The sequence below is a fragment of the Dermacentor variabilis genome, unplaced genomic scaffold (assembly GCF_050947875.1).
Source record: "Dermacentor variabilis isolate Ectoservices unplaced genomic scaffold, ASM5094787v1 scaffold_12, whole genome shotgun sequence".
Taxonomy (NCBI): domain Eukaryota; kingdom Metazoa; phylum Arthropoda; class Arachnida; order Ixodida; family Ixodidae; genus Dermacentor; species Dermacentor variabilis.
In genome coordinates this window covers 50005326-50015447 of record NW_027460280.1, presented here as the reverse complement: position 1 = coordinate 50015447, position 10122 = coordinate 50005326, and the positions used below count along the sequence as shown (strand labels likewise).

The 10122-nt window shown below is 45.5% G+C and overlaps 1 non-coding gene across 1 annotated transcript; it reads left to right on the top strand.

Annotated features, from left to right (window-relative positions):
• The first annotated feature begins 8929 nt into the window (after positions 1–8929).
• Positions 8930–9001, top strand: TRNAT-CGU (transfer RNA threonine (anticodon CGU)). The gene has a single exon. It is a non-coding gene; the product is annotated as a tRNA-Thr (tRNA).
• The last annotated feature ends 1121 nt before the right edge of the window (positions 9002–10122 follow it).

The window sequence follows — 10122 nt, the reverse complement described above, 5'->3', positions numbered from 1 at the left end:
AATAAATGATCACTGTATGAAGGTGGTCAGTTAAATACCTAGCCGATTTCGCTAGAAATGTAGGAGACAAACGCGTAGGAGACGAATGTGACTACTATCTAGTGTTACTGATCTGTCCTAATTAACGGTACTTTTTAATGGCGTCTATGAATTTAATATATTCAGCCAACTTTTTGTTTGACCTCCGCATGACTCTGGTGTCCCTAAGGTGTACGGCATGTTGAGAAATAGTCAAAACGTGTGATTTTGACAAGGTAGTCTTTATCTTGCTTTTAGTGGGTGGAAGTAGACCCTTTCATTTTGTTTATTTATTTCAAGGGATCGACTTCGTGGCCTAAAAGAAAAGAGCTACGCAAAAATTAGTTAACGAGAAACTCGCCAGTCGGTTTTCCTCAGTGCGTCCGACGAAATTAGAATTAATATATCTGTAAATAAATGAATAATTAAAAGAACTCTACTGCTGCGTTTATTACGATAATTGTTTGTCGCCGCGCGACAGGGAATTCTGTTGATTATCCGTGACTGGTAGGAGCACACGGCTGTTTATATTCACGTGAACTCTGACCTCCACCGCCAATATTTCTATTTTACTGCGACAGCAGCTAAGTGCTCGAAACTGGGTTTGACGTGTCTGTCTGTCCGTCCGTTCATTTCGTTACGCTGGTGCCGACCGCTGTCAACGACGTTATTGTCTTCGCCAAGCCACCCCTTCATTCTCACCTTCAACACTGCCACTCAGGCGAAAAAAAATAATAATTTTCTCTACCACGGCTACTACATCTCTCGCGCGGGAGAAAATCGAAGCTCCAGCGAGGTGGTTTAAATAAGACGTGATTTTTGACCCACAGAGTGGTGACAGCAAGCGCATGTTCTGCGTACGCAAACAGTGAATCACGACATAATAATGGTAATTAAGCTCATATGTCTAATGGTAAGCGCATGTGTATCTCCAAAGCACACATACCTGCTAGTGAAACAGCACATAGTATTCTACAGTTTCGTAATAAAGACGTAAAAACTAAGTTGTTGGATTACATCAGGGGTTGTGAATGTGGGAACGAAGTTAGGAAGGCAGCCAAGGAAGCGCTTACAGAGAACTTTGCCTGTCATCGCCACTGGGATTCGAAGTCGTGACACTACCGCAATGCGCACTCTGGAGACGGACTTGCTAACAACGCCTCTTCGTCTTCTTTTTATTTGGGGGATATGCCACTGGGCATACGTAGTGAAAAGAAAAAAGAAAGAACAAAAGAGAGATCAAATAAACGCATGCAGCCTTCCCTTTGTGATGCAGGCGTTGCCGATTGAACAGTACCTTGCGTCGCGCTTGCTTAATTTGTGCAAGGTTTCGCACTGCACACGCACTCCCCACGCACACCAAGAACGGTGGCCTGAATGCACGTATTTCGCAAGTCACAACAGGCAACGCCGCACCGGACGAGGACGATGCTGTGCCCCACCGCATAGAAACTGTTCTTGAGAAACAGGCGGTGCATTGTGCGCGGAAGTCTTCGTCGTCGTGATTGTGAAAACAGCGTGGACGGGACAAGCGAGGCGCACGTGACAATGATGATAACGAGACTTGAAGACGACACGTACCCAGAACGGATGAACGCGCCAAGAATGAGGCAGTGGTAGGAAAACAATGTCAATAGCATCCACGGAATCTCTGCCAACAATAGGCGCAATGATAACGCCACAGTTTTTTTACATGGTGTGCTCACGGGATTCACAGCAACCACGTTGCCGATATATCAGCACTGAAAGTGTACAGGAAGAAGAAAACGACACCACGAGGGCAGACTTTCAACAACGCAAGTGCCACAGACACGTCATTGCACATCACGTGGCACAAGCCCTTCTGCGCACTCGAGAAAATGATTGCACGTGCAAACGCTCAAGTTCTTTTTTTTTTAGCAACGAGGACGGCGTGCTAAGACATTGGTCACGAAGTCTGGCAATCTCTGCTGCCTCAATGTGTAAGCACGCCGTCTTTGTTGCTAAAAAAATATTAACTTGAGATTTTTTGCACGTGCAATCATTTTCTTGAGCGCGCAGAAGGGCTTGTGCCACATGATGTGCAATGACGTGTCTGTGGCACTTGTGATTCCTGTGGGCAAGTATATAAGAAGCCGTGTTTCTTTCAAATAAACGTTGTTGAAAGTCTGCCCTCGTGGTGGTCGTCTTCACGTCTCGTGTCGCCGTAAAAGTTCTGCGCTGTTAACACCAGGATGGAAAAGCAACAACCCCAAGCTGCTGTTGCAGAGAAATAAAAACTTACTTCTTTCGCACAAATTTAGCAGGCGGCGCAGCATCATTTCGCTCTGACATCGGCTGCAGAAGAAGTCATTGCCTCTTCAGTGACAGTCCCCAGCCGGGGCCTTCACAAACAGTCACTGAAGCTGAAAACTATATAATACAGATTAATATAACGTATCACGTATAATAATTATTTGGCATGTCATAAAAAAAAGTTTATGCTGAACGTATCATACAGAAACGAAGCTGCGTGCATCACAAAGAATTCACAGCGTGATTTATCTAAACAACACCTTTTTTTTTGCTATCTCAATTTTACCATTATTTGTTTAAATGTTACTTCAAATGCTTCATTTCTTACACATTCGTATACTTGACATTTTATACATCATTCTTAACCCCCCCGCCCCCCCCCCCCCCCTCGAAATGTGTTTAAACCACTGGCTTCTTGGCTGTTCCCCATAGTGGTTGGATGCAATTATTTGAGGCACAAGCCAGCAATATGGGCGACCTCGACTGTGAAAGACTGCTGCTGTCGTAGTGAGCGAGCTCAGAGCTGAAGGAAATGCTGAACTCTGATGGAATTCCCCTTTTTTTAGATGATATAGATATTTAGTTGGGATGTCCTTTATAAGCTCATCACTCGAGGTTGCAATATTCTTCCCCCTTCTGTTTACTTTCTCAGTCATTTTAGTTTGCATATGTTTACACTCCTCCGTCTCTGGAGTGATGGTGCGTTTCGCTTACGCTTGTTATTCACCCCGAAAAAGCGGAAATGTAATAGAAGGACTCCAACGACGGACGCATATTGAATTGAGCGAACAAGCTGATACAATTTGCGTCGCGAGCTTGAAGCTTGCTCCGCAAGCGGCGTGCGGGTTAGGGTGGCGAAAAACATAAAAAAAATGCCAGAATCTTGATTGGCTTGCATCTGGTGCGGCGGGACTTTGACATTCTCCCTATAGATGTTGCCTGCCATCGCTCAGGGCGGAAAGACAAAAATGAGCGACTGGGTAAAAGCAGTGCATTAGTTGCTGAAGCCGGGCACTCCGCGACGAGAAAAAAAAAATAAAACAGAGAGAGAAAAAAAAACGAAAAAAAAACCCGGATAGCTCGAATATTAGTTTGAATGTTAATACGTTGTCCAATACTTCATTATTTCTTTTAGATTTATTCTTGCGGCGTTCATACTGATTACCCGCAACCCTCGCGTGAAGCGCGATAGCGCGGTATAAATAAAGAGTTATCGTTCATAGGGGCCTCTACGTAACTCAGCTCGTTCCATTTGCCTTTGAATTCGACTGGCAGAAATTTGGCGCTTTGGTATATCCACAGAACCACAGGCGTTTCTGCTGCATTGGCTGCACATAATATTCGCTATGGTAATTAGAGCTACTTTATAAGATATTGCGACATGTTCTAGATATGCGTCTGTGGCACAAAAACAGAATGCCTATTGCATCGGCTTCCATGAGAAAACAGCGAAAAAAATTGACTCGCCATCCCGGCCCTGAGAAAGGGGATGTCCAGTGAAGCTGTTGAAACCCACCACTACAATGCATATACAATGTTTTATTGCTTTAGAGTAATGGTAGTAACCCTAATTAAGAGTGATCGGAGTAATGATAATGTTTACAGCACGTCGTCACTGGTTGTATTGCCGTTTCTTTCTTGCTTTGCCGCTTCGTATTCGCGCTGCTCCTCGGAAGTCCTAACTATGCGTTGCCTACCCGCAGCGGTGTTGCAACAACAATAACATCAGTGGCTTGGCTGGTTCTTTTATATACGAAGGGCTAGTGACGTCACTCCCCACGTCGCAAGCTGCCGTCGCCGCGGCAGCTTGCGCAACTGCAATCTTTAAGGGGAACCGTACGCGGGGAGCGCTACGTTATCATTGTTATCAGGAGCACCTTATCTTCAATTATGTTGTTCGGCTGATTGTTCTGTGCTTGTTCTTTATTGAAACGAATGCTGTTTTCTATGTCGTATGCGTGATTCCAAAGAATGTATGCACTTATCGCTTCACTTTGCTGAGTGCTCGAAGCCTGCATCACCACCCGGGTCAGCCCGGTATTGCACTAACTACGGGATAGACCCACATTTTTGCCCACGGATGATCACACGAAAAATGCCGACCAAGGAGAGACTAACAGCTTCGCAAAAAAAGAAGAAAAAAATGTTTGAAATGGTTTCTTTCATGTCCCCTGTCTTTCCATGCCAGAGCTTCAGCGATTCGAAATATAATCTCTTGCGCATACACATCTGCGCCCGGTCGTACAGAATAACGTAATTTGAGACGAAAGGCACTAAAAGCCGATTTTTTTTTAAATGAGCAGCAAGAGCTTTACAATGCCCACACGACAATGGTGGGCGAAGTCCTGTCTTCTACCGCCAAGCTGGAGTTTGCGCTAACCCTGCACGGATGCGATACATGAGAACTGCTTGTTGGCCTAGCTGGTGCTTGTTAAAAGACAAGTTTTTTGCCGCAATTTAGCACACAAAAGAAAGACACATAAAGCAGCCCGTGTTGTCTTTATGGGTCTTCCTTTTGTGTGTGTTAAATTGTGGCAAAAACACGATACGTGAGAGCAGCATCAGTTCTGTGGATAGTTCCTTAATCACACATGGCTGATGCAGTCTAGACCATAAGGAGCAGAAGCGGCTTCGGAGGAAAATTACATACTAAGGTGTCCTTAATTTGAAGCCGAACGGAGGATATTAATAGATGAACTCAAGCGCATGACGGTCCCATACTCAATCGCAAGTGATATTTCATTCCCGCGGGGACATTGTATATTTAGGAGAGAGGTGCTTCGGCTATTACTAAATTTCCTCCGTGACACAGGATTGGGAAGCAAATGGTGAGCGGTGTGGGTTGTCCCGGTTCGGAGAACGGTCAACACATCGGGCTCCGAGTCAACTTGTCCTTTTTGGGGGGAACCTGGTGTTGTTAGTTGCACAACAGCGAAGTACTTCAGACCGTGTCGCGGTATATAGGTGGCGTTCAGGCGGAGCGATATTGCCGCACCATTTGCAAGGTCCGCCTGCAGCAAGCAACACTTCTCTTTCTCCTCCTTAGATGAATACAAGTTCATAGCTGCAGCGACCATAAGGTGTGGGAAGAAGGAAGGAAAAGCAGGGACGTCAACCAGGCACTTGTCCGGTTGGCTTCCCTGCGCTTGGGGAATGGGGATTAAAGGCCCTATTGCCCTAACAAGTTGCACAGGGAAAGTAACGGAAACGATGATCCTTACATCAAGAAGAATATTGCGTATTGAACGAGCATCGTGCTCTGCGTGTGCCGCATCAGACGCCAAGCAGTAGCTTACAGCGGTGAGAGAGAGGGCTGGAGTCGGGATGAGTCAGTGCGGAACCACTTAAATTTGGCAGTTTTAAAGGCTGTAGATAAAAGGTCACTTTTAAGCTGAAAGCCGCGATATTTTTATACCGTTGTAGGAATGTTCTTTCTCTTCCCCTTGTTTCAAAATAACAGTGAGATCTGTGTGGAAAGTACTGAGATGTTTCGAAGTCGCCTATGAGCGAGCGATTGTAAACATCACTGCGCCACCATATCGCAACGAACGACCGGCCATTCGACCTGAGACTCGAGTCTCAGGTCGAATGCCAGATAACCTCCAGCTGGGTTAATGGTGGCATGAGAACACGCGAGTCACAAAACAATGAACAGTCGCACAAAAGACAGGAAATTATTATTTTAATCATACTCTTGTATTGCTTCGTTAGCGTTCATGCTGTGTGGGAAAATTTTGGGAGGAGCGTAATGGTGGAAATTAAACCACGATATTTTCGAGAGGACACCGTCAGCTGATTGCACGTCATCTGTGCAATTCTGGCAGGTGCACGGCTGTTCTCGCGCGATGGTTTGGGAGGCGGAGTATACAGTGCAGACCATTCTTTTTTCTTGCTCGTCGTTCGCTCTCTTATAGCTTCGACGCTCGTTAATGGCGCGTTTGTCACGCTAACGTTGTGTTTTCCGAACGGCTCCAAAGCTTCAAACGTGCATCTTCAAAAACGTGCTATAAACTTTTCCATTAAGGTCATCAGGCAGGATGGCCACTGCTCTCGGGTTGACCGTTGCATTTACGCGCCCCGCGCCACTCACCTAATTAGGCCTCATTAAGGTTCCTTGTTATCTTTTCATTGTCGGCACTACTCACTCTGCAGTGGTATATATATATATATATATATATATATATATATATATATATATATATATATATATATATATATATATATATGTGTGTGTGTGTTTTTCCTCTCTTCCTTTCTTCCCTACACTGCTTGCTGTAGCGAGTACTATGGTCTGGCAGGAGATGAGGAATTATTTGCGACCGCGATTGTTCGATTGCATGCTGGGCTGCCGGCGACACCAGCTTCAGGCTCGTTCTTCGTTCCCAATTCAGGGTTGAAGTAAGCTTTTAAGTTTGGGGTGTTGACAAGCTTCGCTGGCTTGCCACCAATGCCAGTCACGCCGGGAAAAACGCGCAGTTATTATCACGCCTCATTGCGCAACTGGTCTCCAGGTGGCGAACTCCGACACGTCCCGAAAGAAACTCATTTAATTCTCGGCAACTGCGACTTTGTTTTAATGGAGGCGCACAAGAATATGCGTCCCGCTTGCTGTGAAGGCGATTGACTTGATTTTGAACCACTACGCGTTCTAAATGAGCTTAGAAGTTCACTTATTTATGAATACTTGTTACGAGTTTATGGGTGCCTTCGAAGCGATTACTTAGTCGTTGATTTAGTTGGAAAAGGTGTTTATGTGAATAGTGAAATATGAAATATGAATAGTGAAATAGTGAAAAAATGTGGCGAGTGACGAATGAAAGTGATGAAAGTGTGACGATTTTCTATTCAGTATGAAACCGTCGCGCGCACATAACAAACGAGACGCAAAGCTTGTGTCGTACATTTGCTTTGTGTCTCGTTTTTTGTGTGTGCGCTGCAGTTTCATAATGAATAGTAAAATCGTTATTACAGGATTCCTTCGCAAGTTAAGAAGCATTCGAAGAAAAATAATCATAATTCTTTGTGTTGTTATATATGTATATTATTAAAAAAAAAAAAAGGTGTCTCAATGATGCATCAGGCGAACAAGGCAATGGCAAGTGCTATCTCAGTAGATCCAATCCGCCAGCCGCAACATTGTGGTGTTTTGCTCAGGAAAGTTGGTTACAGGTAGATTTACTTCATTCGAACACCCGAGTCACCGCCTTCCCTTCCTTCCAAATATTTTTCTCTTTTTTTTTTACAGAACCGCTGTTCTGTTGCAGTGTAAATTAGCTACGTTACGCAGGCAGCGGTTGTAACACATCATTCGTGAAATAATGTAATACTGAAGGAACTACCTAATTGAAAAATCAAAAGTACGTGGTCTGTCTCAAAAGGTCGTGCTGTACGTTTAGGAAACCCTTTACAAGAGCCACTTTGCATTTGGGGATCGAAAATGTCGCAGGGGGCTGAATCCGACGAGCCGCGAGGGTATTCCAGCACAGTGATAAAATTGCGTTACATAAACTCGCGCACTATACACAAATGCAAAGTACGGAGAAACATTACCGTGGCGCAAGAATCCAGCTCCCGATTTCGAGAACCTTTGGCAGCACGCGGACCTTCACGTAAGAAGCTGCATTGACAGGTGCACCATCAGGTGCGCCTTCAGGTACAAGTTCACGGTGCAAAATTCCATGACAGTCAGAAAACACCATCAACGTGACCTTATTTTTTTTGCTTTGTTCCTTCGCGCTTTTTCTTTGGCCATGGCTCATCTTTCATTTTCCACTTCTTGCTGAGCGTCTTCAGCTGAATGTCGTATTTTCAAGTCGTGTTTCGTCACTGGTGACGACGCTTTGCAAGAATTATTTGCTGTCGTCTGAAACTTTCCAATCAGTACAACAATCTTGTCATAATTGCGTCATAACCTTGTCAGCAGTTTCGCTAGCATCTTGCAAACCGTTCTCATTTCCAAAATTTCTGTCAAAATCCGGTTAGCGAAAGACTTTCCCAAGCCAAGTGCTTCTGCTATCATTTTAGCAGTCATTCCGCGGTTAAAGTGCCTCGAGTGGCCAGTCGCGCGGCAATTTCCCGTGCATTTGCGGGCTTCTTTCATGCTCGAAAAAACGCTTTTATGTAGCAGTTATTGAGCACCAGAAAGCTGTATCGGGAGTTTTTCATGTCGCTCTACAATTTCCTCATTGACACATTTATTCTAACTATAATATTCGAGAAGCTTATTAATTAATTCGGGCTAATTATCTAATTAGGCGGAATTTAATAAAGATGAGTCTCTCCAAGCGATGGCAAACAACATTACCTTGGTTCTGTCTGGCTACGTGTCACTTGCGTATATTTAAAGTTTGCCTAAAGTTACGTGGGACACCCTGTATATATGCGTATTGCCTTCGCGCGTTGATTCACTTATCAACTGTAATGACAGGACCCATCCGCCCCCTCCCCCCGGTATAGGCATCATTTTGCTCTCTCCCACTACCTACCCGCCCTCTTACCTCCTCGTAAACTCTAGTACGCAGAAAGGATGTTCCACATCCGCCGCCAAGGTTTTTGAGTGGTGGCGCTGGCTAACACTCCCAGGGTTAGTTCAAGTTGTAAAAGCATACATACCCCAAAAAGTCGATGAGAAAACAGCGCCGCGGTAGCTCAATTGGTAGAGTATCGCACGCGTAATGCGAAGACGTGGGATGGTTCCCCACCTGCGGCAGGTTGTATTTTCATCCACTTTCGTTTCTATAAATTTATCATTTCTTTCATTCAATCAGTAAGTACAAGTAATTTTCCCTGTGTATTCCTTGGTGACATTATGCGTTGTGTTCTTGTGAATATATATATATATATATAAAGAGAGAGAGGGATAGAGTTTCCCGTGAAGTATGCAAGTGGAGCGAATTTTTCCGGTTTTCTCCTGAAAACTCTCGGCACCGCGCTAATAGCGTTGGCGATTGCAAAGCCTGAAGACTGGCGTCGGCGCGCCCGACGGATTTGCGGACAGTCTATCGTCGGCTGCAACAGGCGCCGCAGACAGCGGTTGCGAAGAGGGCGATATAATTAAAGATCCTGGCGACGATACATTGACCACCAAGGAAAAAAGGGCGGGGAGTGGGGGGGAATGATTTTGACGGTGTCGGCTGCCGTTCTTCCTCTTCGAGGGGCCGTTATTGGCGTTCACCCGTCCGCGCGCGGGAACAGCGTCTGCGCTACAGCTTCGCGAACGCTTCAACGCCGAACTGCAGGCGATCGCGTCTGTGCGCGCCGGAACCTTTTACTCCACAATACGAGCTAGGCGGCAGCCACCGTGGCGTTCATAAAGAAATATGCTTATTTGTACGTCAAGCTGAGTGCATGTGCGCAACTCTGCGGCCTCCCAAGTTTTGACACGCGCGGAAAAAAAATAATAAGATAAAAAACTTGGTGCCTCTTTGGCAAACCGCATTGCCAAACGTTCCTGACGCTTCAAACTCTGTTTTACGCGAGCTAGGAGAAGCGCGGCCCCAAGAAATGTGGTGCGGCGTGGGCCGTGCATTATGTACAGGCGTCGTTTAAACGCGTCACTCGAGGCGTCAAGAGTTTTTCCCAGCGCTGCGAGCGCGTCGATTGCGCTAACGCAGCGAAGTTGCACCGCTGGCGCTGGCCGAGCGACTGGCTTGTCACTTTAACCTCACACGTACACACGGGCTCGCCGACTTGCATCATTTCTTTCACGCTCTAGATGGTCGCTAGAGAGAATCTCATGTCTAACGAAGTTAGTTGGAGCGGGAGAAAGCGTGGAACGAATCTGAAATAAATGTAAAGTGTGTTAAATCACTGATGACTGAACGAGACTTT